Source organism: Heterodontus francisci, unplaced genomic scaffold (genome assembly GCF_036365525.1).
Source record: "Heterodontus francisci isolate sHetFra1 unplaced genomic scaffold, sHetFra1.hap1 HAP1_SCAFFOLD_58, whole genome shotgun sequence".
In the NCBI taxonomy this organism is placed as follows: Eukaryota; Metazoa; Chordata; class Chondrichthyes; order Heterodontiformes; family Heterodontidae; genus Heterodontus; species Heterodontus francisci.
The window spans coordinates 9069533-9097019 of NW_027142006.1; the positions used below are offsets into that span (position 1 = coordinate 9069533).

General features: G+C 45.1%; 2 non-coding genes across 2 annotated transcripts; both read right to left on the reverse strand.

Moving 5' to 3' along the window:
• Positions 1–4667: 4667 nt before the first annotated feature.
• Positions 4668–4739, reverse strand: trnam-cau (transfer RNA methionine (anticodon CAU)). The gene has a single exon. It is a non-coding gene; the product is annotated as a tRNA-Met (tRNA).
• Positions 4740–11695: 6956 nt separating this feature from the next.
• trnar-ucg (transfer RNA arginine (anticodon UCG)) lies at positions 11696–11784 on the reverse strand. Its single transcript is given in 2 exon segments — positions 11696–11731; positions 11748–11784. It is a non-coding gene; the product is annotated as a tRNA-Arg (tRNA).
• Between the last annotated feature and the right edge of the window lie 15703 nt (positions 11785–27487).

Consider the following 27487-nt stretch of genomic DNA (forward strand, 5'->3'; position numbering starts at 1 on the left):
CGCGAGGTTATGCTGCAGCTCTATAAAGCCCTGGTTAGACCACACTTGGAATATTGTGTTCAGTTCTGGTCGTCTCATTATAGGAAGGATGTGGAAGCTTTAGAGAGGGTGCAGAGGAGATTTATCAGGATGCTGTCTGGACTGGAGGGCATGTCTTACGAAGAAAGGTTGAGGGTGCTGGGGCTTTTCCCATTGGAACGAAGAAGGATGAGAGGTGACTTGATAGAGGGGTACAAGATGATGATAGGCATAGATAGAGTGGATAGCCAGAGACTTTTTCCCAGGGTGGAAAGGGCTATCACCAGGGGGCATAATTTTAAGGTGATGGAGGAAGGTTTCGGGGAGATGTCAGAGGTAGGTTCTTTACAGAGAGAGTGGTGGGTGCGTGGAATGCACGGCCAGCGGTGGTAGTCGAAGCAGATACATTAGGGACATTTAAGCGTCTCTTGGATAGGTACATGGATGATAGTAGAATGAAAGGTATGTAGGTAGTTTTGATCTTAGAGTAGGTTAAAGTTTCCGCACAACATCGTGGGCCGAAGGGCATGTACTGTGCTGTACTGTTCTATGTTCTATGTTCTCTAACACAGGTGTTGGGAGGCTCAGCCTGGCTACGCAATGTTACAAGGACGCTGAGTGACACCATCGACAACGGGACAGAGAGAAAAACACACAGAAAACTAATAGACTGTGAGGAAATAAAAGTGAGGAACGGAGAGAGAGAGACAGACAACGAAACTGAGATGGAGAAACAAGGCATTTGCATGATTGTGTTCTCCCTGTTGTGTAACGGTATTTCCTGTTGTGTAAATATGTTTTCTGTTGTGTAAAGATGTCTCCTGTTGTTGTGCAAAGGTTTTCCCTGTTATTGTTTTATTTTCTGTTGCTGACCGTCTCCTCACTGTGACCATTTGTCCTGGTTTTATTGTGGCCAACATCACCATCTGGTGGTGGAGAGGAGGCTCTGCAGGAAGGGGGTTGACAAAGTGGGAGAGACTCGGCTGGTCCGTGTTTGCAGCTTGTGTTCGTGTGAGCAAAAGTGAGTTGTTACTGACTGATGTGTTCACGAGAAGGAAAAAGCTGATCGCAATCGAGCGCATCTTGTTATTATGGGGAAACACTTGATGTTTTGAAAGTGAACTGTTTGTCTTCCGACCAAACATAAATAGCAGAGAATGGTTTCGATCCATCGACCCAGCACGCTTCCGCTGCGCCACTCTGCAAACTGCTGGTTTAAATTTTAGCTGCCTGTTCGTGAAATATGTTCATTTCCCCAATGTTTTTATAAAAATAGGATTGGAGTCGGATTTCTCAAGAATCCCGGACTCAGCAACACACGTGCTGACGGACTCACCCTCACTGCCCAATGACACAAGGACACAGAGTAACAGCACCGACAATGAGGCAGGCAGAGAAAGACACACAGAAAACCGGGTAGAGATCATTCGGACCCAGAAGGGAACAGACAGAGAAAGACACACACAAAACCAGGAAGAGATTATCAGGACGAAGAAAGGAACAGACAGAGAAAGACACACAGAAAACCAGGAAGATATTATCAGGACTCAGAAAGGAACAGACAGAGAAAGGTACTGAGCAAACCAGCAAGAGACAGCGAAAGGCTGATGACTTATGTAATTGTGTTCTCTGTTGTGTAAAGATGTTCCCTGTGTTCTTTTAAAGATATTTCCTGCTGTGTAATATGTTCTCTGTTGTGTAACTATATTCGCTGTTGTGTAAAGATGTTCTCTGTTATTGTGTAAAATGGTTCCCTGTTGGGTAAATATCTTCTCAGTTGTGTAAATATGATCCGTCTTGTGTAAAAGTGTTCCCGGTTGTTTAAATATGTTCCCTGCTCTGTAATGTAGAGCTGAGTCTGCACTAATGGAATTGCTACAGTATCTTCCAGTCTGATACTGTATGAGGGCTGGAATATGATCCAAAGCACAGTCTATACAAATTGAATTGCTATTGTATCTTTTAGTTTCACAATCCAGGGGAGTTTTAAACTGAAATCTCAGTTTGTATCTCAGGTTATACTATCTTTCAGCTTCTCTCAATCTGATATCACACTTGAGATTTAGACTTAAGAAAGGATGTACTGGCATTGGAGGAGTTCAAAAGCGATTCACTCAGCTGATTCCTGGGATGAAGGGGTTGACTTATGAAGAACGGCTAAACAGGTTATTCATTCGTGTTTAGAAGAATGAGGGGTGATCTTTTTGAAACGTGCAAGATTCTGAGGGTGCTTAACAGGGTGAAGAAGGGTCTCTGACCTGAAACATTAACTCTGCTTCTCTCTTCACAGATGCTGCCAGACCTGCTGAGTATTTCCAGCATTTCTTGTTTTTATTAACAGGGTCGATGTTGAGAAGATGTTTCCACTAGTGGGGGAATCTGAAACTAGGCGACATAGTTACAGAATAAGGGGACACTCATTTAAACTGAGATGCAAAGGAATTTCTTCTCACAGAGGGTAGTGAATGTCTGGAATTCTCTACCCCAGTCAGTATTGGAGGCTAAATCACTGAAAGTATTTAAAGAGGATGTAAATAGATTTTTGAAATATTGGAGAGTTGAGATCTATGAAGAGCTGGCATGAAAGAGGAGTTGAGGTCTGGGGCAGATCAGCCATGATCTTACTGAATGGCAGGGCAGGCTTGAGGGGCCGAATGGCCTACTCCTGCTCCTATTTCTTCTGTTCTTATGTTATGTTATATCTAATGTATATGTCAGGATGCACTATGGGAATTAATACTGAAACTTATAAACTCATAATGTGTGTAAATATTGGGCTGATATTTAACTTGAATCTCAGAGTACACTATTGTGGTTAATTCTGTAAGTTTGAAAAGGGAACTCTGTGCCATAATGAAAACAAGAAATGCTGGAAATACTCAGCAGGTCAGGCAGCATCTGTACAGAGAGAAGCAAAGTTAACGTTTCAGGTCAGTGACCTTTCAGATGCTGCCAGACCTTTTGAAAGTCCATGTAGACCACATCAACAGCATTGCCCTCATCAACCCTCTCTGTTACCTCATCAAAATCTCCAGCAGGACAGTTAAACATGATTTTCCCTTAAGAAATCCATGCTGGCTTTCTTGAATTAACCCACATTTGTCCATGGGACTATTAATTTTGTCCCGAATTATTCTTTCGAGAAGTTTTCCCACCTCCAAAATTGAACTGACTGGGGAGTGAAATGAGGTGAGTTGCTCTAACAGAGACAAAAACAAGAAATGCTGGATTCACTCAGCAGGTCTGGCAGCATCTGTGGAAAGAGAAGCAGAGTTAACGTTTCGGGTCAGTGACCCTTCCACAGATGCTGCCAGACCTGCTGAGTGAATCCAGCATTTCTTGTTTTTGTTTCAGATTTCCAGCATCCGCAGTATTTTGCTTTTATTTTAGTGCTCTAACAGAGAGCCAGCACGGGTTCGACAGGCTGAATGGCCTCCTTCTGTGCTGTCGCCATTCTATGATTGTATGATTCTAGCAACAACTGTTGGTGGACAGGCAGTGATGCAGGAATGGGTTGACAGGAAGGGGAAAGTCTGGGCTGGTGTGTGTTCGGGTTTGTGAATAAAGGTGATTTGGAAGCTGTGTTCCAAATTGAAGTGTTTACTGGAAGGAAGATGTGGATGCAAATAAAGAGTAAAACGTGTTAAGACGAAGCGTGGTGTGATTGGGGAGAGCAGTAAATATAGTGTTGGTGAATTATTTGTGTTAATAAACTTCCACTGCGCCCTCTGCTGCAGGCTGCTGTTTATATCCAGCTGTGTATTAGTGCTGTGTGTTAGCGAGATAAATGTTTGTTTCAACGCTGTTTATAAAGCAATAGCATTGCACTCAAACAGTCCCAGACATAGCAACACACGTACAAAAGCAAAATACTGCGGATGCTGGAAATCTGAAACATAAACAGAAAATGCTTGAAATAGTCAGCAGGTCTGGCGGCATCTGTGGAGAGAGAACAAAGTTAATGTGAGCTAAGGAAACAGATCTGAACTGTTAACTGTTTCTTTCTCCACAGATGCTGCCAGACCTACTGAGCATTTCCAGCATTTTCTGTTTTTATTACAGCAATACAGGTGTTGGGAGGCTCAGCCTGGCTACACAATGTTACAAGGACGCTGAGTAACACCAGCGACAACGGGACAGGGAGAAAAACACACAGAAAACCAATAGACAGTGAGGAAGCAAAACTGAGGGACAGAGAGAGAGACAACGAGACTGAGATGGAGAAACAAGGCATTTGTATGATTGTGTTCTCCCTGTTGTCTAAAGGTATTTCCTGGTGTGTAAATATGTTTTCTGTTGTGTAAAGATGTCCCCTGTTGTTGTGTAAAGGTTTTCCCTGTTATTGTTTTATTTTCTGTGACTGACCGTCTCCTCACTGTGACCATTTGTCCTGGTTTTATTGTGGCCAACATCACCATCTGGTGGTGGAGAGGAGGCTCTGCAGGTAGGGGTTGACAAAGTGGGAGAGACTCGGCTGGTCCGTGTTTGCAGCTTGTGTTCGTGTGAGCAAATGTGATTTGTTACTGATTGATGTGTTCACTGGAAGGAAGAAGCTGATTGCAATAGAGTGCCTTTGGAAGCATCTTGTTATTATGGGGAAATACTTGATGTTTTGAAAGTGAACAGTTTGCATTATTACGAAGCATAAATAGCAGAAAATGGTTTCGATCCATTGACCTCTGGGTTATGGGCCCAGCACGCTTCCACTGCGCCACTCTGCTAACTGCTGCTTTAAATTTTGGCTGCCCGTTAGTGAAATATGTTCATTTCCCCAATGTTTTGATAAAAATAGGATTGTAGTCGGATTTCTCAAGAATCCCGGACTCAGCAACACACATGCTGACGGACTCACCCTCACTGCGCAATGACACAAGGACACGGAGTAACAGCACCGACAATGAGGCAGACAGAGAAAGACGCACAGAAAACCAGGAAGATATTACCAGGACTCAGAAAGGAACAGACAGAGAACGGTACTGAGCAAACCAGCAAGAGACAGCGAAAGACTGATGAACACCACTTGGAGGGAGCACTGAGGGTGGCAAGGGTCCAGAATGTAGTCTGGCTGGGGGATTTCAATGTCTATCACCATGAGTGGCTCGGTAGCACCACTACTGACCATGCTGGCCGAGTCCTAACGGACATAGCTGCTCGATTGGGTCTGCGGTAGGTGGTGAGGGAACGAACAAGAGGGAAAAACATACTTGAACTCATCCTCACCAATCTGCCTGCCGCAGATGCATCAGTCCATGACAGTATTGGTAGGAGTGACCACTGCACAGTCCTTGTGGAGATGAAGTCCCGTCTTCACATTGAGGATACCCTCTATCGTGTTGTGTGCCACTACCACTGTGCTGAATGGGATAGATTTTGAACAGAACCAGCAATGTATAACTGGGCATCCATGAGGTGCTGTGGACCATTAGCAGCAGCAGAATTGTAGTCAACCACATTCTATAACCTCATGGCCCGGCATATTCCCCCACTCTAACATTACCAACAAGCTGGGGGATCAACCCTAATTCAATGAAGAGTGCAGGAGGGCATGCCAGGAGCAGCACCAGGCATACCTTGAAATGAGGCATCAGCCTGATGAAGCTACAGCCCAGGACTACTTTCATGCCAAACAGCAGAAGCAGCATGTAACAGACAGGGCTAAGTGATCCCACAACCAATGGATCAGATCTACACCCTGCCACATCCAATGATGAATGGTGGTGGACAATTAAACAACCAACAGGAGGAGGTGGCTCCACAAATATCCCCAACCTCAATGATGGGGGAGCCCAGCACATCAGTGCAAAAGATAAGGATGAAGAATTTGAAACAATCTGCAGCCAGAAGTGCTGGGTTGATGATCCATCTCGGCCTCCTTCTGAAGTCCCCAGCATCACAGATGCCAGTCTTCAGCCAATTCGATTCACTCAATGTGATATCAAGAAACGACTGAAGGCACTGGATACAGCAAAGGCTACGTGCCCTGACAATATTCCAGCAATAGTACTGAAGACCTGTGCTCCAGAACGTGCCGCGCCCCGAGCCAAGCTGTTCCAGTACAGGTACAATACTGGCATCTACCCGGCAATGTGGAAAATTGCCCAGGTATGTCCTGTACACAAATAGCAGGACAATTCCAACCCAGCCAATTCCTGCCAAATCAGTCTACTCTCAATCATCAGTATCGTGATGGAAGATGTCATCGACGGGGCACTTGCTTTGCAATAACCTGTTCAGTGACGCTCAGTTGGGTTACGCCAGGGCCATTCAGCTCCTGACCTCATTACAGCCTTGGTTCAAACAAGGACAAAAGAGCTGAACTCAAGAGGTGAGGTGAGAGTGTCTGCCCTTGACATCAAGGTAGCATTTGACTGAGTATGGCATCAAGGAGCCAGAGCAAAACTGGAGTCAATGGGAATCAAGAGGAAAACTCTGCACTGGATGGAATCGTACCTAGCACAAAGGTAAATGGTTGTGATTGTTGGAGGTCAATCATCTCAGCTCCAGGACATTCCTGCTGGAGTTCCTCAGGGTAGTATCCTCGGCCCAACCTTCTTCACTACTTCATCAGTGACCTTCCTTCAATCATAAGGTCAGAAGTGGGGATGTTCACTGATGATTGCAAAATTTAGCACCATTCGCGACTCCTCAGATAGTGAAGCAGTCCATGTAGAAATGCAGCAAGACCTGGACAATATCCAGGCTTGGGCTGATAAGTGGCAAGTAACATTCGCGCCACACAAGTGCCAGGCAATGACCATCTCGAACAAGAGAGAATCTAACGATCTCCCATTGACATTCAACGGCATTACGATCGCTGAATCCCCCACTATCAACTTCCTGGGGGTTCCCATTGACCAGAAACTGAACTGGAGTAGCCTTATAAATAGTGTGACTACATGAGCTGGTCAGAGGGTAGGAATCATGCGGTGAGTAACTCACCTCCTGACTCCCCAAGCCTGTCCACCATTTACAAGGCACAAGTCTGGAGTGTGATGGAATACTATCCACTTGCCCGGATGGGTGCAGCTCCAACAACATTCAAGAAGCTCGACACCATCCAGGACAAAGCAACACGCTTGATTGGCACCCCGTCCACAACATTCACTCCCTTCACCACTGACGTACAGTGGCAGCAGTGTGTACCATCTACAAGATGCACTGCAACAATGCACCAAGGCTAGTCAGGCAGCACCTTCCAAACCTGCATCCTCTACTCCCTAGAAGGACAAGGGCAGCAGATGCATGGGAATACCACCACCTGAAAGTTCTCCTCCAAGCTACACATCATCCTGACTTGGAACTATATCGCCATTCCTTCCTTCACTGTCGCTGGGTAAAAATCCTGGAACTCCCTTCCTAATAGCACTGTGGGTGTACCTACCCCACATGGACTGCAGTGGTTCAAGAAGGAAGCTCATCACCACCTTCTCATGGGCAATTAGGGATGGACAATAAATGCTGGCCTGGCTGGCGACGTCCACATCCCATGAAACAAATAATTAAATACAATAACAGCTCATCTCAATTCCTAGTATTTCTAAATCCCACCAGTCCAACATAAGCTGAACAATTATTGCATGTTGTGATTGACGGTCTGGTCTGTAAACTGCACTGTATCACAGATTGCTGACATTTGCTAACTGGAAGTGAGAACTGCAAAATCGGGACAGTAGTTCACATAGTCTGTCAGTGTGAAAGAATCAGGCAATGTGAGGTAATAGAATTTGTCTGTAAATGTTACACTCACATTGCTTTATATTTTTATATTGAAAATAAAAGTAATCATTTCGTGAAAATAGTGACATGTTGTCCAAACTTTGGTAGCCAGTTGTTTTCGTCTTGCACTCAGCAGGGCAATCCACAAGAATACCAATTTAAGGGAAAACAACAACTTTCTTCTGTATGAGAAGAGAGTGCTGATTGGTTGGCAAGTGAACTCTGATTGGTCGAGGCATTGCCATTCAGAATGCATCAGTTTATGGTAACTGACAGATAACTGCCCAGCTTTGTCTGAAATTTAAACCAGGCAGCTTGACTCTGATTGGTCACGGCATTGCCCTGTGGAATGAGCCAGTGAATGGCTGTCACTTATTTTGTTTAGCTGAAACTGGCACAACATGTGTGCATGTTCTTTCTGTCTGCAAAGAACAGGGCCCTGTGTATTAATATATGTAGCTTACAGTACACACCAGTGCACCACACTGCGAGCCCTACTGACAGTCTTAAATCGGTTGTCAGTGTAATTCTTAGCACACTGAGAATTATTTAGCAAATGTTGTCCTATTGTGGAATCACATCTCATGTTGGATACTGTGTTTTGAGTTTTGCAAGCACGGGTTGGTTGGGTTGGGCCCATTGCGAACAGCGGAAGGGACATGTTATTTGATACAATCCGCCAGTTTTGGGATGTACGGTCTAGAAACCTAGCATCACACTGGTATTGAAATTCATATATCACGTTACTTATTTGTGTGATAGGCAGGATGTCTCTTTTGCTTGACAGCAGCATCCTGTTAGTGGCGAACACCACACTTGTTGCTCCTGCATAGTAACAGCAGGAAACAGCTCGCTTCACCTGTTACTCAAATACTGGGGATATATTACCCTTCCAGGGTAATTTGCGGGAGACTGGGCACTTTTCAGGGCTCAAAATGACGTCCTTCAGCCCATTTATAAGTTTGTGTGATATACAGTGAGAAATGATCTGATCAGTGTAGCCATTGTAATGCAGGATGTCTTTGATTCGCCCTATTTCAGCATCAAGCTTGCATGGTGAGCAAATGGCTCAGCCCTATTTATGACGTTGTCGATAAGACCAATTTTATAGCACGTGGAACTGTAATAATCCCAACGCGTGTATTGACCAGTGAAGGTAGGTTTGCGGTAGACCGTGGTAGAAAACCCCTTAGCAGATTTCTCAACTAGTACATCAAGGAAAGGGAACTCATTTGACTGCTCCATTCCAAAGGTGAATTTGAGTGTAGGATGGAGCCCATGAAGACGTGCAAGGAAATTATTTCATGCAGCTGCGGATTCAAATTTAGCAAACGTATCATCTACATATTGGAAATATGCAAGCGGTCGGAGGTTAGGTGTCATTCCCTTAAAAACAGGTTTGTCATGGAATCCAACAAAGATGTTTGTGAGAGCTGGGCCTAGAGGGGATCCCATGGCAACACCAGCAATGCATGGTGTCAATAAAACTGAACTCAACTGTGCAAGTTGCCGAGTTCATAAGTTCAATGAATACAGATTCACACAATGGTGACGGGTATAGATCACCATGATATAGCACTGCAGTGCAAATATCTATGGCTTCCTGAAGTGGTACATTGGTGAATGGGCTAGCAATGTCAAATGACACATGGACACGGCATTGCTATCGAAATGCAAGTCCTGTATGGTCTTCGCAAATGTGAAGGAATCCTTCACTGTGCATGTGGAAAACTTGCTCAAAAACTGGTTGGAACAATTTGCCCAACCATTTGGCAAATTCATTTCAGGAAACTATTTACATTACTTCAAATAAAGGCAACACAACGACACAAAGAATTGAGCACAACGCTGAAAGTTTCACAGCAAATAGTCAAGTGAGAAAAGGATGAAATACAGAAAGAAAAAGCCTAAAATACTGAAAACACTCAGCCAGTCCGGAAACAACTGTGGAAAAGAGAAGCTCGGGTTAGTGGTCCAGTTCTGTGACTCTTCTATAGACCTGAAACATTGCTCCTACCTTCCTCTCTCCACAGATACTGCTGGAACTGCTGAGTGTTTCCAGAATCTTCTGTTTTTATTCAGATTTCCAGTGTGTGCAGTATTTCTCTTTTTGAAAATAAAATATTCCCTGAGAGGAATGGAACTTTACATAAAAAATAGGAGTGGGCCATTCGGCCCATCGAAATAGCTCTGCCATTCAATAAGATCACAGCTGATTTCCTACATCAACTCCATCTTACCACACTAGCACAGATCCCTTGATTCCCCTTAGTATCCAAAAACCTATCGATCTCTCTCTTGGATATACCCAACGACCATCCACATCTCTAGAGTCACAGAGAGATACAGCACTGAAAAAGGCCCTTCGGCCCACCGAGTCTGTGCCGACCAACAACCACCCATTTATACTAATCCTACACTAATCCCATATTCCTACCACATCCCCACCGACCCTATATTTCCCTCCCACCTACCTAAACCAGGGACAATTTATCATGGCCAATTTACCTACCAACAAGTCTTTTGGCTTGTGGGAAGAAACCGGAGCACCTGGAGAAAACCCACACAGACACAGGGAGAACTTGCAAACTCCACCTAGGCAGTACCCAGAATTGAACACGGGTTGCTGGAGCTGTGAGGCTGCGGTGCTAACCACTGCGCCACTGTGCCTCCCATAATGTGTGATCTCACCAATGCTCTGTCTAATTGCAGTCAAACTTCTTTATTCTTATAAAAACTCTTCACAATGTTGAACACAACTATTAACTGCCATTCTGCTCTAAGAAGAAGGACCCCAGCTTCACACACCCCAGACCCCTATTCTTTCCACATTAGCTGAATTCCTGCATTTCTGATACCATTCCAGTAAATCTCCTCTGCGCCCTCTCTGAGGCCTTGACATTCCTGCTAAAGTGTGGAGCATTTAATTAGGCACAACGCTCTAACTGAGGCCTATAACCAGTGAGATTTCTAAAGGTCCAGCATAAATTCCTTGTCTGTGTCCCGTACTCCCATTTCTAGTTTCTGACTCAATGTCGGCTCTGAGCTGTTGAAACTGCCTGAATAAATATTTCCACCCAACAAAGCGCTCGGAATGTGAGAAGGGACAAAGTGAGTGACCAAGTACATCAACTCCAAGTAAAACTCCACCATGTAGTGAAAACACTCGAAACACAACGGCTCTTTTCAGAGCCACCCACAATCGCTCTGAAAAAACTGCACCAACATCTCTCTAGAATTGGTTTATTTCATTGGTTTTAATGCTCAGTAACTCTCTGGAACTTTCTCACTGTCTTTGTGTTTTCTGTTTCAATCTGGTATGGAGATTCTGGGAAGATGAGTTTCACTGCCTGGGAGGATCTTTGTGGTTTTCCTGCAGAAACACAAAACAAAGTCTCTTTTCAGAGTCACCCACCGCCTCATAGGGACAGCAGTGACATGGGAACGGGAGCTGGGGTGTGTTTTATGCCGGAAATATCAGTTAATGATTTATGTTCTGCTCTCGTTATATTCCAATCTCTGAATTGAGCCTTTCCACCACACCAGGGTTATGGGGAGAGTTTTCATCGTTTCTTTTCTAAACGTACAGACGATGTTATAAAGTTGCTGATTTACCCAGATGGCGGATTCTCCCCTCACAGTGAAAAGTAACATCACACCTTCACATTGTTTTATAATTGAATAATTAGTCAAATGGAATTATTTGTGATGTTATTTCCCCTGAGACGGTGTTTCCTGCAGTGAAACTGAGCAGTTTCAGCTCAGTCATTCAGGGACCTGGAATTCCTGCAGTTTGAACCCGCTGGAACCCCAGCCCACTTCTGATTGGTCACCCTCTTCTCATAAAGTCGGTGACAGCACATGAGGAGACCATTCGCCCCATTGAGTCCATGTCGGGTTTCCAATCTGTTCAGTCCCCGACTCAATCCCCAAATCCCTGCATAATCCCTTTGGGTCAAAATGACCGTGGTAGGACTCGAACCTGCAATCTTCTGATAACATCATCGAATATACCGAAGTCAGACGCCTTATCCATTAGGCCACACAGCCGTTAGCTTATATGAATGATTCAATCAGAGAATCTCGAAGCACAAAATACAAAAAATCATTGGTTGAACCTGTCAACCTGGCAGAATATTTGAATTTGTGAAAGCCGCCAATTTCACTGTGGAAAAGAAGTGATCGACTGGAAAAGTACATAAAAATCTATTTTCCCGTAGCGGTTTAAATAAACTTTTAAAACACAATTTTGCTTTTACCGACTCAAATTGCTGGTGCTATTTTATGAACAGCTTTATTTTGCCAATTTTTGTCAACTTCTCATCCGTAACTGACAGTAAAATACTCCGTTCAGCAATCTTTCACGCGACAAATAACTCAAACTCGGTGTGGAAGTAATAAATTACAGACTATTGGTAATTCCCCTTCACACAGGCTTCAGGGGGACAGTGAGAAGCCACTGAAATAGTTGCTTCATCCTTTTAAAAGGTTCCCATTCTGTCCTGTTACTGACATGTTGGAATCAGATTTGTATTTAACAAGATATTTCTGTGAAAACAAAATCCTCAACAGACCAGCTGGGAATCTGGGAATCACTGTAGTAAAATTTTGATTGAGAAGACGGGACCGTCTCACCAGCAGCCGGGTTACATTCCCCTCACATCCTTATACAGTGAGCAGCTCTTTCCCTCGAGAAATAGACAGCAGCAGTTGGAAGTTCAGTAAAAGGATCGGTTCATTGAGACAAGTTTCTGACTGACAGGTGGTGCTGAATATTAATACAAGAAGGTCCTGGAATGGGAAACAAGTGTCCAGAGTAGGGTCTGAAATCAGGACAGGGAAATGGCCAGCACTGACACAGATCATTTCATTATTACATTGATATCTGACCGTCTAAAAGGAGAAGCGAGTTAAACACATGATGGTGAAAGGAATGGAAGATGATGCTGGTTGTTCTAGATGAAGAGGGATAGACAGAGGTGTGGGTACAGCAGACTTCAGACAGTAATCAGCCCTTTCAGATACTGTGGGTGGATCTGAAAAGAGCCTTTGGGATAGGGAAAAAAGCTCTTTGTTTAAAAACCCTCAAATAGCTACCTTGTAATTGGTCAGGTTACTAATGTTTTAGTTAGTGTAATTTATGAATAATTACTAATTAGAAAGTGCTGTTTGGACAGAGTGTAAAGCTGTGAGTTGATGTGTGAGGGACTTCACTGACTGGGGGAAGGAGGTGCTCTTTGGTCTTTTCTGCCTTTTCAGCCTCCATGGTATAGGGGAAGAAGCTGATCGGTGAGTAACTGGTAAATTATTCTACTTATTACACTTATTACACGAGCAATAATGAGTTTGTAAAGCTAAGTAATGGCAGGGCAGCTCGAAAAGTAAAAGTTCTAAATTGGGGGAAGGCAAATTTTACAAAACTGAGAGGTGATTTGGTGGATGTGGACTGGATACAACTACTTGAAGGAAACCCAAGGATGTTTTATCAGTCCATTAAGAGCAAGAGGATAACTAAGGAAAGGGTATGGCCTATCAGAGATGTACAAGGGAACTTCTGTGTGGATCCAGAAGATGTGGGCGGGGTTCTTAATGAGTTTTTTGTCTCTGCCTTCACAAAGGAGAGGGATGATGCAGACATTGTAGTAAAAGAAGAGGAGTGTGAAATATTAGATACGATAAGCATAATGCGAGTGGAAGTACTAGAGAGTCTGACATCCTTCAAAATGAATAAATCACCAGGGCCGGATGGTTTGCATGTGAGGTTGTTAAAGGAAGCCAGGGAGTAAAAAGTGGATGCGCTGAGGATCATCTTCAAATCCTCACTGGATATGGGGGAGGTGCCGGAGGATTGGAGCTCTGCGAACGTTGTACTATTATTTTAAAAGGATGTGGTAAGTCTGACCTCAGTGGTGGGTAAATTATTCGAATCAATTCTGAGGGACAGGATAAACTACCACTTAGAAAGGCACGGATTAATCAGGGATAGTCAGCATGGATTTTTTAAGGGAAGGTCATGTCTCACTAACTTTATTGAGTTTTTTGAGGAAGTAACAAGGAACATTGATGAGGATAGTGCGGTGGATGTGGTTTACATGGATTTTAGTAAGGCATTTGATAAGGTCCCACATGGCAGTCTGGTCAATAAAATGAAAGCCCATGGGATACAGGGGAATGTGGCAGGTTGGATCCAAAATTGACTCAGTGACAGCAAACAAAGGATAGTAGTCAACGGATGTTTTTGCAAATGGAAAGCGGTTTTTCGTGGCGTTCCACAGGGCTCAGTGTTGGGTCCCTTGCTGTTTGTGGTGTATATTACCACACGGGCAGCACAGTGGCGCAGCGGTTAACACCGCAGCCTCACAGCTCCAGCGACCCTGGTTCAATTCTGGGTACTGCCTGTGTGGAGTATGCAAGTTCTACCTGTGTCTGCGTGTGTTTCCTCCGGGTGCTCCAGTTTCCTCCCACATGCCAAAGACTTGCTGGTTGACAGGTTAATTGGCCATTATAAATTGTCCCTAGTATCGGTAGGTGGTAGGGAAATATAGGGGCAGGTGGGGATGTGGTAGGAATATGGAATTAGTGTAGGATTAGGATAACATGGATGGTTTGTGGTCGGCACAGACTCGGTGGGCAGAAGGGCCTCTTTCAGTGCTGTATCTCTTCAAAAAAAAGTTAATTATTTGGAATTAAATGTGGGAGCTATGATTGGGAAATTTGCTGATGACACAAAAATTGGCCGTGTAATTGATAGTGAGGAGGATGGCTGTGGACTTCAGAATGATATGAATGGATTAATTAAGTGGGCGGAAAAGTGGCAAATGGAATTCAATCTGGAGAAGTGTGAGGTAATGCACTTGGGGAGGGCAAACAAAGCAAGGGAATACACAATAAACGGGAAGATACTGAGATGGGTAGAAGAAGTGAGAGACTTTGGGGCGCATGTCCACTGGTCCCTGAAAGTGACAGGATAGGTTGATAGAGTGGTGAAGAAGGCATATGGAATGCTTTCCTTTCTTGGTCGACAAAAGCAGGGATGTAATGCGAGAACTGTTTAAAACGGTGGGTTGGCCACAGCTGGAGTATTGCGTACAGTTCTGGTCATCACATGACAGAAAGGACATAATTGCTGTGTAGAGAGTACAGAGGAGATTTACAAGAATGATACTGTGGGTGGCTCTGAAAAGAACCTTTGGGTATTTGATAAAATCCTGGCAGATTGCCTTGGTTTTGGTGCCCGGAGCGCTGGTTTTCTTGGGCAGCAGCATGGCCTATATATTAGGCAGCACCCAGCCCTGAGTGATGGTCACCCCTCCCAGCAGCTTGGTGAGCTCCTCGTCATTCTGGACAGCCAGCTGTAGGTGTCTGAGGATGTTGCGGGTCTTCCTGTTGTCCTGGGCCGCGTTACTGGCCAACTCGAGGATTTCAGCGGTCAGATACTCGAGCACAGCAGCCAGATAGACCGGGGCTCCGACACCCACATGCTCAGCATAGTTGCCCTTTCTCAGGAGCCTGTGAACACGGCCCACCGGGAACTGCAGTCCAGCCCAGGAGGAGCGAGACTTGGCCTTGGACCGAGCTTTCCCGCCGGTCTTTCCTCTTCCAGACTTTTCTTTTCCAAAAATATACTTGAGGACATTCCGTGCAGACCACTGCCTGATGGATTGGTGGTCAAAGGTGTTTTTCCACACAAACATTTCCACGAACGCACAGTCCAACTGGATGGAGCGTTCCGTGGCAATGTGACCAGATCCATCCTTCGCAACACCGGGGTCAGATAGAACCTCAGCACATAGTGACAGTTGGTGTTTGCATACTGGGGCTCTCCGCACAGCTTGATGCAGCCACATACTAAGGCGGCCATCAGGTTGAGGGCGATGTTGAGTACATTTTTTCGCCTTTATCCAGAGGTTTGAACATCGTGTCCCTCTGGACCCTGTCCATTTTGCGTCTTCAGATAAAGCGGGAATTGGCTCGGGTGATCGCCACAGCGCAGGTTTGGGGTATGGGCCAGACCTGTGCCACTTACAGCAACAACGTGAGCACCTTGCACCTGATGACCAGGTTCTTACCCATAATAGAGAGAGATCGCTGCTCCCACTTGCTCAGTTTATGTTGTACCCTGGCTACTCGCTCCTCCCAGGTTTTGGTGCGCGTCACGGCCCTTACAAACCATATCCCCAGCACCTTCAGGTAGTCTGACCTGACGGTGAAGGGGACAAAGGATCGGTCAGCCCAGTTTCCAAGGAACATGGCCTCGCTCTTGCCATGGTTAACAGTGGCTCCCGAATCCAGTTCGAACTGGTCGCAGATGCTCATCAGTCTGTGAATGGACAGCGGATCCGATCAGACTACAGCAACATCATCCATGTACAGGGAGGCTTTGAACTGAGTGACTCCGCTGCCTGGGATTGTCACCCCTCTTATGCCCGCATCCTTCCAAATAGACTCAGCAAAGGGTTCGATACAGCAAACACACAAGGCAGGGGAAAGAGGACAGCCCTGTCTGACTCCAGATTTGACTGGAAACTTTCTGATTCCCACCCAATTTTTTGGACTGTACTACTGATGTTTGTGGAGAGCAGTTTGATCCAATTGCAGATTCCCTCCTCAAACCCCATTTTGGAGAGCATATCCATCATGTATGTGTGCGATATCCTGTCAAAAGCCTTCTCCTGGTCCAGGCTGATGAGGCAGGTGTCCACCCTCCTGACCCGTACATAGGCGATCGTATCCCTAAGTAGCACGACACTATCAGAGATCTTCCTGCTGGGTACAGTACAGGTCTGGTCAGGGTGAATCACCAACTCCAGAGCAGACTTGACTCGACTGGCGATGACTTTGGACAGAACCTTGTAGTCTACATTAAGCAGTGAGATGGGCCGCCAATTTCTGATTTCTGCCCTCTCCCCCTTCTGCTTGTAGATGAGGGTGATGATGCCTTTCCTCATGGATTCTGACATGCTGCCGGCCAGGAGCATACTCTCGTACACTTCCAGCAGGTCTGGGCTGACCCAGTACCACAGGGCCGAATACAACTCAACTGGTAAGCCGTCGCTTCCGGGAGTTTTCTTCGTCTCAAAAGACTTGATGGCCTTTGTCAGCTTGTCCAGAGTTAGCGGTTTGTCCAGATTCTCCTGCATGCTGTCATCTCAGACCTCTGTGATAGATGACAGGAAGGACTGGGAGGACGTGCTGTCCATAGACTTCACGTCTTACAGCCCAGCATTCAAGGATTTGCTAATCCTTAGTATGTCGGAGTGTGAAGTTGTGACTGAGCCATCCTCTTCCTTCAGGCTGCTGATCACAGAGCTCTCTCTGTGTACCTTTTGGAAGAAGAAACGCGAGCACGTCTCATCCTGCTCAATGGAGCGGACTCTGGACCGGAAGATGATCTTGGAGGCCTCCGTGGCAAAGAGCGAGGCCTGCTGGCTCTACACCTCTTGGAGATCCTCCTTGACCTCGACCCCCATCGACTGCAGCCGTAGCAGATATTGCATACTTTTCGGGAGTTGGGACATTTCCCTTTGTCTCTCTCTCGCCCTCTGAACACCTTTGGAGATAAAGAACCTCTTGATATTCTCCTTGATCACTTCCCACCAGTGCACTGGATACTCAAGGAGGGTCTCACTGTTCTCCAACTTTTTCAATCTCTTTTGAGTTGCTCAATGTTCTCTGAGGTTAGTAGTGTAGCATTGAGCTTCCATGTCCCCCTGCCAACCCGCTGGTCATCCTGTAAGTGACAGTCAGCCAGTAAGAGGCAGTGGCTGGAGAAGAACACCGGCTTGACGTCGGTGGATCTGACCGTGAAAGCAGGGGACACATACAGGAAGTCAATCCTGGAACGGGCAGACCCGTCCGATCTTGACCAGGTGTATCTACGCTGCTCTCTGTCTGCAGGTTTGCTGAAGACATTGTGCAGTTTGGCATTTTTTAAGAATCTGGGCGTAGCGTCCAGTTTTCTGTCGTCACTGCCAGATTGTCCAGCTGCATCAATGATGCAGTTGAAGTCACCTCCAAGAATGATCGGCCTGGATGTCACCAGCAGCAGTGTGAGTTGCTGGAGGATGGTCAGCCGCTCACTGTATTCGACCGGGGCATATACGTTGCTTAAATGGAGCGGAGCATTGTTGTACATTACATCTGCTACGAGAAGGCGACCGCCCACCAGCATCTTAACTTCAGAGATGGTTAAATTGCCTCCCCGCAGCAGAATCCCCAGGCCGGAGGAACAGGAATCATTTCCCCTGGACCAGATCGATGTCCCATGGGATCACCATCGTGACCATTGCCTGTAAGTGCTGCGGTGCAGGATTCCACACTCCTGACAAAACAGTACGCCGGCTTTGACCTTTGCGAAGTCATCCAAGGTTGAAACACATCACGTGGTGGATTTAACACAATGCATGTTAATCGAAGCAATCTTTATATCCACTATAAAGTTGGGTGTTGCTTACCACACCAGGTGTCCTTGCTAGTCCCAGTCCTTGAGTATGTTCCTGCATACCCATAGTGTACGCAAGCTGTTTCACATTCGTTGAGCCCAGAAACCCCTCATGGTTATTCATGAGGGTTTTGTTCCACTGGGGTGACATCGGCGGGTGGGGGGCGGGTCTTGTAGGCAGCAAGGCTTGGGTTGTCCTCTGCTGTTGGTGTCTTTCCCCTCGGTCCCTCCTCAAAGACATCACTGTTCCTGACTTCCCGGAGCTGGAGCTGGAGTGCGCAGGACAGCAGCCTGAACTACAAATTCAATGTCAGATAGAACGGACAAACAGTACCTGATTGTGAAGTACAGAATTAATCTCAATAATGTAACCAGACTGCAGACTGAGCTACATGTTACACACAACTCCACAAATATCACAAGTGGTCAGACTGGAGGATACAGTATTAATTCCATAACTACAAACTGAATGCACTGTTATCTGCCAGGACATAAAGCATATTGTAAAATGAAAGGACACAGACCTGAAATGTTAATTGTGTTTCTCCCTCCACAAATGCTGCCTGAACTGCTGAGTATTTCCAGCATTTTTGTTTATTTCAGATTTCCAGCATCTGCAGACTTTTGCTTTTATTTTAGAGTTAAAGAAACATTGCATTGTGAGGTGGGAGTGACTGCCCTTGACATCAAGGCAGCCTTTGACATGTATGGCAACAAGGTAGCCCTAGCAAAACCAGTGTAAATAGAAATCGGGGCAAAATGCTCTGCTGTTTGCAGTCATACCTAGCACGAAGGAAGATGGCTGTTGTTGTTCAGGTCAATCATCTCAGTCTGCGGACATTACAGCTGGAATTCCTCAGAGTGGTGTTCTCGGCTCAACCATCTGCAGCAGCTTCATCAACGACCTTCCCTCCATCACAAGGCCAGAAGTGTGGATGTTTTCTGATGATTGCGCAATGTTCAGCACCATTCATGACTCCTCAGATACTGAAGCAGACAATGTCCAGATGCAGCAAGACCTGCACAACATCCAGGCTTGGGTTGATAAGTGGCAAGTAACATTGGCATCAGATAAGTGCCAGGCAATGACCATCTCAAACAAGAGAGAATCTAATCATCTCCCCTTGATGTTCAATGGCATTACCATCACTGAATCCCCCACCATTAACATTGACCATTGGTTACCATTGACCAGAAACTGAACTGGACCAGCCATATAAATGCTGTGACTGCAAGAGCAGGTCGGAGGCTAGGAATTCTGCGGCGAGTAACTTACCTCCTGTTTCCCCACATCCGTCCACCATTCACAAGACACAAGTCAGGAGTGTGATGGAATACTGCCCACTTGCCTGGATGAGTGCAGCTCCAACAACACTCAAGTAGCCTGTTTGATTGCCCACATCCACCACCTTCAATATTCACTCCATTCACCACTGATGCACAGTGGCAGCAGTGCGTACCAGCTAAAAGATGCACTGCAGCATCACACCAAGGCTTCTTCGACAGTACCTTCCAAACCCAGAACCTCGACCACCGACAAGGGCAGCAGATGCATGGGAAAACTACCACCTGCAAGTTCCCCTCCAAGCCACACACCATCCTGACCTGGAACTATATCACCATTCCTTCATTGTCGCTGGGTAAAAATCCTGGAACTCCTTTCAAAACAGCACTGCTGGAATTCCTGCAGCTCAAGGACTGCAGCGGCTTAAGAAGGCAGCTCACCACCACTTTGACAAGGGCAATTTGGAATGGGCAATAAATGCTGGCATAGCCAGTGATGCCGACATCACACTAACAAATGAAAAAAGTGAGGAAATAGTGAAGGGCTTTTATAGAATACACGGAGACATGTTTCCACTTGTGGTGGTGTCTGAAACAAGAGCCAAAAATATAAAATCGACATTCATAAAACCAATGAGGAATTCATGAAAAAGGTATTTATGTAGTGAGTGGTTAGAATCTGGAATTTGCAACCACAGGGAGATGTCGAGGCGAATAGTATTGATGCATTTAAGGGGAGGTGGAACAACTGTATGGGAAGAAAGAAATTGAGGGATATACATATGGGGCTTTATTTTTCTTTATTTGTGCATATGAAGCAGGGTGGCTGGAAATATGTGTCGAGCATAGAGAAGTTGGGACGATCCCAGTGCAGTGTTTTGTCTCGATGGATCTGCCCAGAATACTTGTGATGCAGGAGCTGGGAGCTTCAGTACTTCAGTGGAGACACATACTGACACTGGTTTTCATTTGTGGGTGTTTTTAATGATTATTAATTGCGAAATTAAATTCACCTCTTTGATACTTTGCACCTCCCCTGTTCTTGAGTTAAGACATATTTTTTCTTCATGCAGGCAAATACTTGAAGATATTGTGATGAATGTGATGGTTGCTGCACTCGAGGCACAAGGAACAGTGCAGCCAGCTCCTCTCACACACAGTAGGTACATTATCACTCAGAGTACAGAGGTACCGACAGTTAATCAGTTCCCTAGTCTCAGACTGCAGAAGTAGTCAGGCTCACATTGATTCCAAGTTCCAGAGACACATTTTCAATCCAACAATCAAACAAAGCTTGAGAGAAATAAGTTGTTTCCATTTCACCCCAATTCAGTCCCATTGACAGTCAGATACCTCAATCCCAGGTCAAAGTCACCGTCATTAACAGATTGAAATACAATGTGTCAATCTAAATATAATGCAGACTTAGCTATCAATTACATATCAGATAGAATTGGCACACAGTATTGATTGAATGGCACAGAATCTCATGTAATGCTGTACCCTGAGATTTAAATTAAATACCATACTCAAAGCTCACATCCATTCATGATAAAGGATGTTTAAACATCCCCATCGTGTCCCCTGAGATACAAGTTACATACAAGTCCAACATTCATTACAGTGAAAGTTCTAAGGTGCTGAAAGATATTGTAACCCGAGACACAAATTAGATACCAGTTCAGAACTCATCCACACTGTGAAATGGAAAGATACAGAATCAATTCCATTAGTGTAGATTGATCTAAATATTATATACCATTCTAAAAACTCATACAATATCAAACTGAAATACAGTATCAATTCCATGAGTGTAGATTGATCTAAACATTGCCAGTCCAAAAATAAAACAGTATTAGATTAAGTAATGCTGACAGAAAGTGCAAACTGTGTTGTAAATTAGATGCCTGAACTCACCCAGACTGCGGAATTTAAAAATACAGTCGACTGAGATACACATTATTTACCAGCCAAAAACATCTCAAACATTATCAGTGTGAAATAGATTATCAATTCCATTTGTGTAGATTGAAATCCACAGAACAAACCAGTAAAAAATCTCGTACAGCGGTATGGTGGTTTTGTGGTGACATTACAGGACGAGTAATCCTGAAGTCTCCACTAATGGTCCAGAGAAACAAGTTCAATTTCCATTACAACAGCTGGGTAATTATAGTATCATAGAATCAAAGAAAGGTGAAGGCACAGAAAGAGGCCACTTGGCCCATCGTGTCTGTGCCAGATGAAAAACTTTCCACCCATTCTAATTCCACCTTCCAGCATTTGGTCTGTAGCCCTGCAGATTAGAGCACTTGAAGTGTATATCCAGACTTCTTTTGAATGAATTGAGGCAGTGAGTTCCAGACCCCCACCACCCTCTGGCTGAAAAAATCTTTTCCTCATCTCCCCCGTAATCTTTCTACCAATCACTTTAAATCTATTTCCCCTAGTCACTGACCTCTCTGCTAAGGTAAATAGGCCCTTCACTTCAACTCTGTCCAGGCACCTCAAAATTTTGTATGTTTCAATGAGATTTCCCCTCAGCCTTCTCTGTGCCAAGGAGAACAGCCCCAGCCTATCCAGTCTTTCCTCATAGCTGCATTTTTCCAATCCCGGCAACATCCTCGTGAATCTCCTCTGTACCCTCTCGAGTGCAATTACATCCTTTCTGTAATGAGGTGATCAGAACTGCATACAGTATTCGTTGTGGCCTGACTAATGATTTATGCAGTTCCAGCATAACCTCCCTGCTCTTAAATCTATACATCGGCTAATAAAGGAAAGGATTCCATATGCCTTCTTACCACCTTATCGACCTGTCCTGCTACCTTCAGGGATCTGTGGACATTTACTCCAAGGTCCCTCACTTCCTCTACACCTCTCAGTATTCTCCCATTAATTGTGTATTCCTTTGCCTTGTTTGACCTCCCCAAATGCATCAACTCACACTTCTGAATTGAATTCTATTTGCCATTTTTCTGTCCATCTGACCAGACCATGAAGATCTTCCTGCAGCCTACAGCTATCCTCCTTGCTATTTACCACACAGCCAATCTTTTTGCCATCTGCAAACTCATACCTCCTACCTTTACATCCATGTAGACTACATCAACTGCACTACCCTCATCTATCGTCCTTCTTGATTCTTCAAAATTTCGATCAAGTTGGTTAGACAAGATCTTCCCTTAACAAATCCATGCTGACTATCCTTGATTAATCTGTGCCTGTCGAAGTAACATTTTATCCTGTCTCTCAGAATAGATTCCAATAATTTGCCCACGACTGATGTTAGACTGACTGGCCTGTAATTATTTGGTCTCCCTCACTCCCTTTTTAAACAAAGGTACAACGTTAGCAGTCCTCCAATCCTCCATCACCACACCTGTATCCAGTGAGGTCTGGAAAATGATGATCAGCTCTTCTGCTATTTCCTCTCTTGCTTCTTTTTAACAGCCTGAGGTGCATTCCATCCGGCGCTCGTGATTTATCAACTTTCATATACACTAATCCCATTAATATGTCCTCTCTCCCTCTGTTGATCACATCCATACTTCACACCCCTCTTCCGTATCTACAATATATGCATCTTCCCCCTCTTTTGTGAAGACAGATGCAAAGCATTTATTCAGAACAACGCCAGCTTCTTCTGCTCGACACATAGGTTACCTTTTTGGTCTTTTCTGTGCCCTACTCTTTCCTTATTTATCCTTTTACTCTCAATGAATTGATAAAACATCTTTGGGTTCACCATAATTTTGATTGCCAATATTCTTTAATGCTGTCGCTTAACTTTCCTAATTTCAATGTTGATTTCCCCCCTCCACATTCTGTACTCCTCTTGGCTTTCTGTAGTATTCAGTTCTCTGTGTTGGGCATAAACTTTCCTTTACTACCTTATTATACCCGTAAACTCCTTGACATCCATGGGGCTCTAGATTTGGCCTTCCCACCCTTTTTCATTGTGGGAACATGTTGACTCTGAACCCCTTGAATCTCCCCTTTGAATTCTTCCCACTGCTCTGACACTGATTTACCTTCAAGTACCTGTTTCCAGTCCACTTTCGGTAAATCACTCCTCAGCTTAGTAAAGTTGGCCTTGCCCCAATTGAGAACTCTAACTCCTGTTCTGTCCTTGTCCTTTCCATAATTATATTAAAACTGACTGAATTATGATCACTACCACCAAAATGCTCTCCCACTGCCACTCCTTCCACCTGCCCTCTTCATTTCCTAAAACGGAGTCTAAAACTTCACCCTCTCTTGTTGGACTTGCTACATATTGGCTAAAAAAGTTCTCCTGAATGCACCTCAAGAATTCTGCTCCCTCAATTCCCTCTACACGAAAAGTATCCCAGTTAATGTTGGGGTGGTTCAAATCTCCTACTGTTACTGCCCTATTGTTCTTGCACTTCTCAGATATTTGCCGACATATCTGCTCTTCCATCTCCCTCTGACTGTTTAGGGGTCTATAGTACACTCCCAGCAGTGTGATTGCCTCTTTTTTGTTCCTCAGCTCAATCTAATCGGTCTCATTTGATAAACCTTCCAACATATCATCTCTCCTCACAGCTTTAATAGTTTCTTTGACCAAAATTGCCACTCCCCCTCCGTTTTTATCCCCTTCTCTCTCACGTCTGAAAACCCTGTAACCAGGAAAATTGAGCTGCCATGCCTGTCCCTCCTTAAGCCATGTTTCTGTAATAGCTATGATATCATACTGCCATGTGTCTAACTGTGCCCTGAGCTCATCTGCTTCATTTGCTGTACTCCTTGCATTGATTTAGATATCCTTGAGCAGTGCCAACATTTTTTGTTTTGAATTTCCGAATCAGTGTTTCCTCTCTGTTCCAAACTGCATTAAGTTTCTGCCTTCCATTTTCATTTCCGATTTTGTCCCATCTGACTCTACCTTCCGGTCCCCATCTCCCTGCCAAACTAGTTTAAACCCTCCCCAACAGCACTAGCAAAACATCCTGCAAGAAACTCCGTCCCGGCTCTGTTCAGGTGCAACCCATCCAACCTGTCCCAAGAATCTGAAGTCCTCCCTCCTGCACCATCTTTCCAGCCACACGTTCATCTGTCTTATCCATCTATTCCTGTACATTCATCTGTCTTATCCATCTATTCCTGTACTCACTTGCACGTGGCACTGGGAGTAATCCGGAGATTATTACTTTTGATGTCCTGCTTGCTAATTTCTTACCTTGCTCCCTATTTTCTGATTGCAGCACAACATCCTTATATCTACCTATGTTGTTGGTTCTGATGTGGACTACCCCTGCTGGCTGTTCACCCTCCCCCTTCAGAATGCTCTGTAGCTGCTCAATGACATTCTTGACCCTGGCACCAGGGAGCCTACACTCCATTCCTGGATTCACGTCTGTGGCCACCGAAACACCTGATTGTTCCCTTGACGATTGAATCACCTATCACTATGGCTTTTCCAGTCTTCCCTGTACTCCCTTTTGCAGCTGAGTCACCCATGGTGCCATGGACTTGGCTCTGGCTGCACTCCCCAGGTGAAGCATCATTGTCCTCTGTATTCAGAACTGAATACCTGCTGGAGATTGAGACGCACTCGGGGTGTCCTGCACGACCTGCCTGATTCCTTTTGACTGCCTGGTGGTCACCCATTCCCTCTCTCCCTGCATACTCTTAAGCTGTGTGGTGACCACATCTATAAACGTGTTATCTATGTAGAAAGAACAAAGAACAGTGCAGCACAGGAACAGGCCATTCGGCCCTCCAAGCCTGCGCCCATCTTGATGCCTGTCTAAACTAAAACCTTCTGCACTTCCAGGGACCATATCCCTCTATTCCCATCCTGTTCACGTATTTGTCAAGATGCCTCTGAAACGTTGCTATCGTACCTGCTTCCACCACCTCCCCAGGCAGCAAGTTCCAGGCACTCACAACCCTCTATGTAAAGAACCTGCCTTGCACATCCCCTCTAAACTTTGCCCTTGCACCTTAAACCTATGTCCCCTCGTAACTGACTCTGCCACCGTGTGAAAAAGCTTCTGACTCTTCATTCTGTCCATGCCACTCATAACTTTGTAAGCCTCTACCATGTCGCCCCTCCACCTCCGTCGTTCCAGTGAAAACAATCCGAGTTTATCCAACCTCTGCTCATAGCTAATGCCCTCCAGACCAGGCAACATCCTGGTAAACCTCTTCTGTACCCTCTCCAAAGCCTCCATGTCCCTCTGGTAGTGTGGCGACCAGAATTGTACGCAATATTCTAAGTGTGGCCTAACCAAAGTTCTGTGCAGCTGCAGCATGACTTGCCAATTTTTATACTCTATGCCCCGACCGATGAAGGCAAGCATGCCATATGCCTTCTTGACTACCTTATCCACCTGCGTTGCCTCTTTCTGTGACCTGTGGATCTGTACGCCCAGATCTCTCTGCCTGTCAATACTCCTAAGGGTTTTGCCATTTATTGTATCCTTCCCACCTGTATTAGATCTTCCAAAATGCATTACCTCACATTTGTCCGGATTAAGCTCCATCTGCCATTTCTTCGCCCAAGTCTCCAACCAATCTATATCCTGCTGTATCCTCTGACAATCCTCATCACTATCCGCAACTCCACCAACCTTTGTGTCATCCGCAAACTTATTAATCAGACCAGCTACATTTTCCTCAAAATCATTTATCTATACTACAAACAGCAATGGTCCCAGCACTGATCCCTGCGGAACACCGCTAGTCACAGCCCTCCATTCAGAAAAGCACCCTTCCACTGCTACCCTCTGTCTTCTATGACCGAGCCAGTTCTGTATCAATCTTGCCAGCTCACCTCTGATCCCGTGTGACTTCACTTTTTGTACTAGTCTGCCATGAGGGACCTCGTCAAAGGCTTTACTGAAGTCCATATAGACAACATCTACTGCCCTTCCTTCATCAATCATCTTCATCACTTCCTCAAAAAACTCGATCAAGTTAGGGAACACTATGCTGCCTCTCGCTAAGAAATCCATTTGTTTCCAAATGGGAGTAAATCCTATCCCGAAGAATCCTCTCCAATAATTTCCCTACCACTGAATTAAGGCTCACCGGCCTATAATTTCCTGGATTATCCTTGCTACCCTTTTTAAACAAAGGAACACCATTGGCTATTCTCCAGTCTTCTGGGACCTCACCTGTATCCAATGAGGATACAAAGATTTCTGTCAAGGCCCCAGCTATTTCTTCCCTTGCCTCCCTCAGTATTCTGGGGGAGATCCCATCAGGCCCAGGGGACTTATCTACCTTAATGCTTTGCAAGATGCCCAACACCTCCTCCTTTTTGATAACGACATGACCCAGACTATCTACACTCCCTTCCCTATACTCATCATCCACCAAGTCCTTCTCTTTGGTGAATACTGATGCAAAGTACTCATTTAGTACCTCGCCATTTCCTCTGGCTCCACACATAGATGTAGCTCTCATCCTCACCAATGCAGCACAGTGTCGCCAGTTACCGCTCAAGTTCCAAAACCCAGAGCTCAAGCTGCCAAAGTTGACATCACTTCCTGGCACAAATGGTTCTCCAGGATACGGGAAGCATCTGGGAGCTCCCACATAGCACAGGAGGTGCACGCTCGAGATTGAAGCACCCCTGCCATTCCTTTATGTATTAGTTGACCCTTTGCTGCTGCTGAAAAAAAGCCTGACAAATTCTACAACACCTTAGAATTATGAATAAAACCTTACTAGTACTGATAAATCCTAATAAAAATCAAGACAGTTCACTAGTTAAAATAAACCTTACTGAAAAAAACATACTCACCGGCTACTCACTTGTTCCTTATTATTCATACTTTTTTTTTAAGTCTGCCAGTTGTTGAGATGTGAGAACCCAGCTATTTACACATCCACCCCAACAGTGGTGTACTAACGATTTACTGATTCTCCTTAACAGCATTTGCTCACAACCAATCACCTTGCAGCTTTCCTGTGATGTCACTATTCACTTTGTTTTCACACTTCGGCGGCCTGGACTCTTGTCCGCTCCACTCTCGCTGTTTCCGCTCTTTGAGC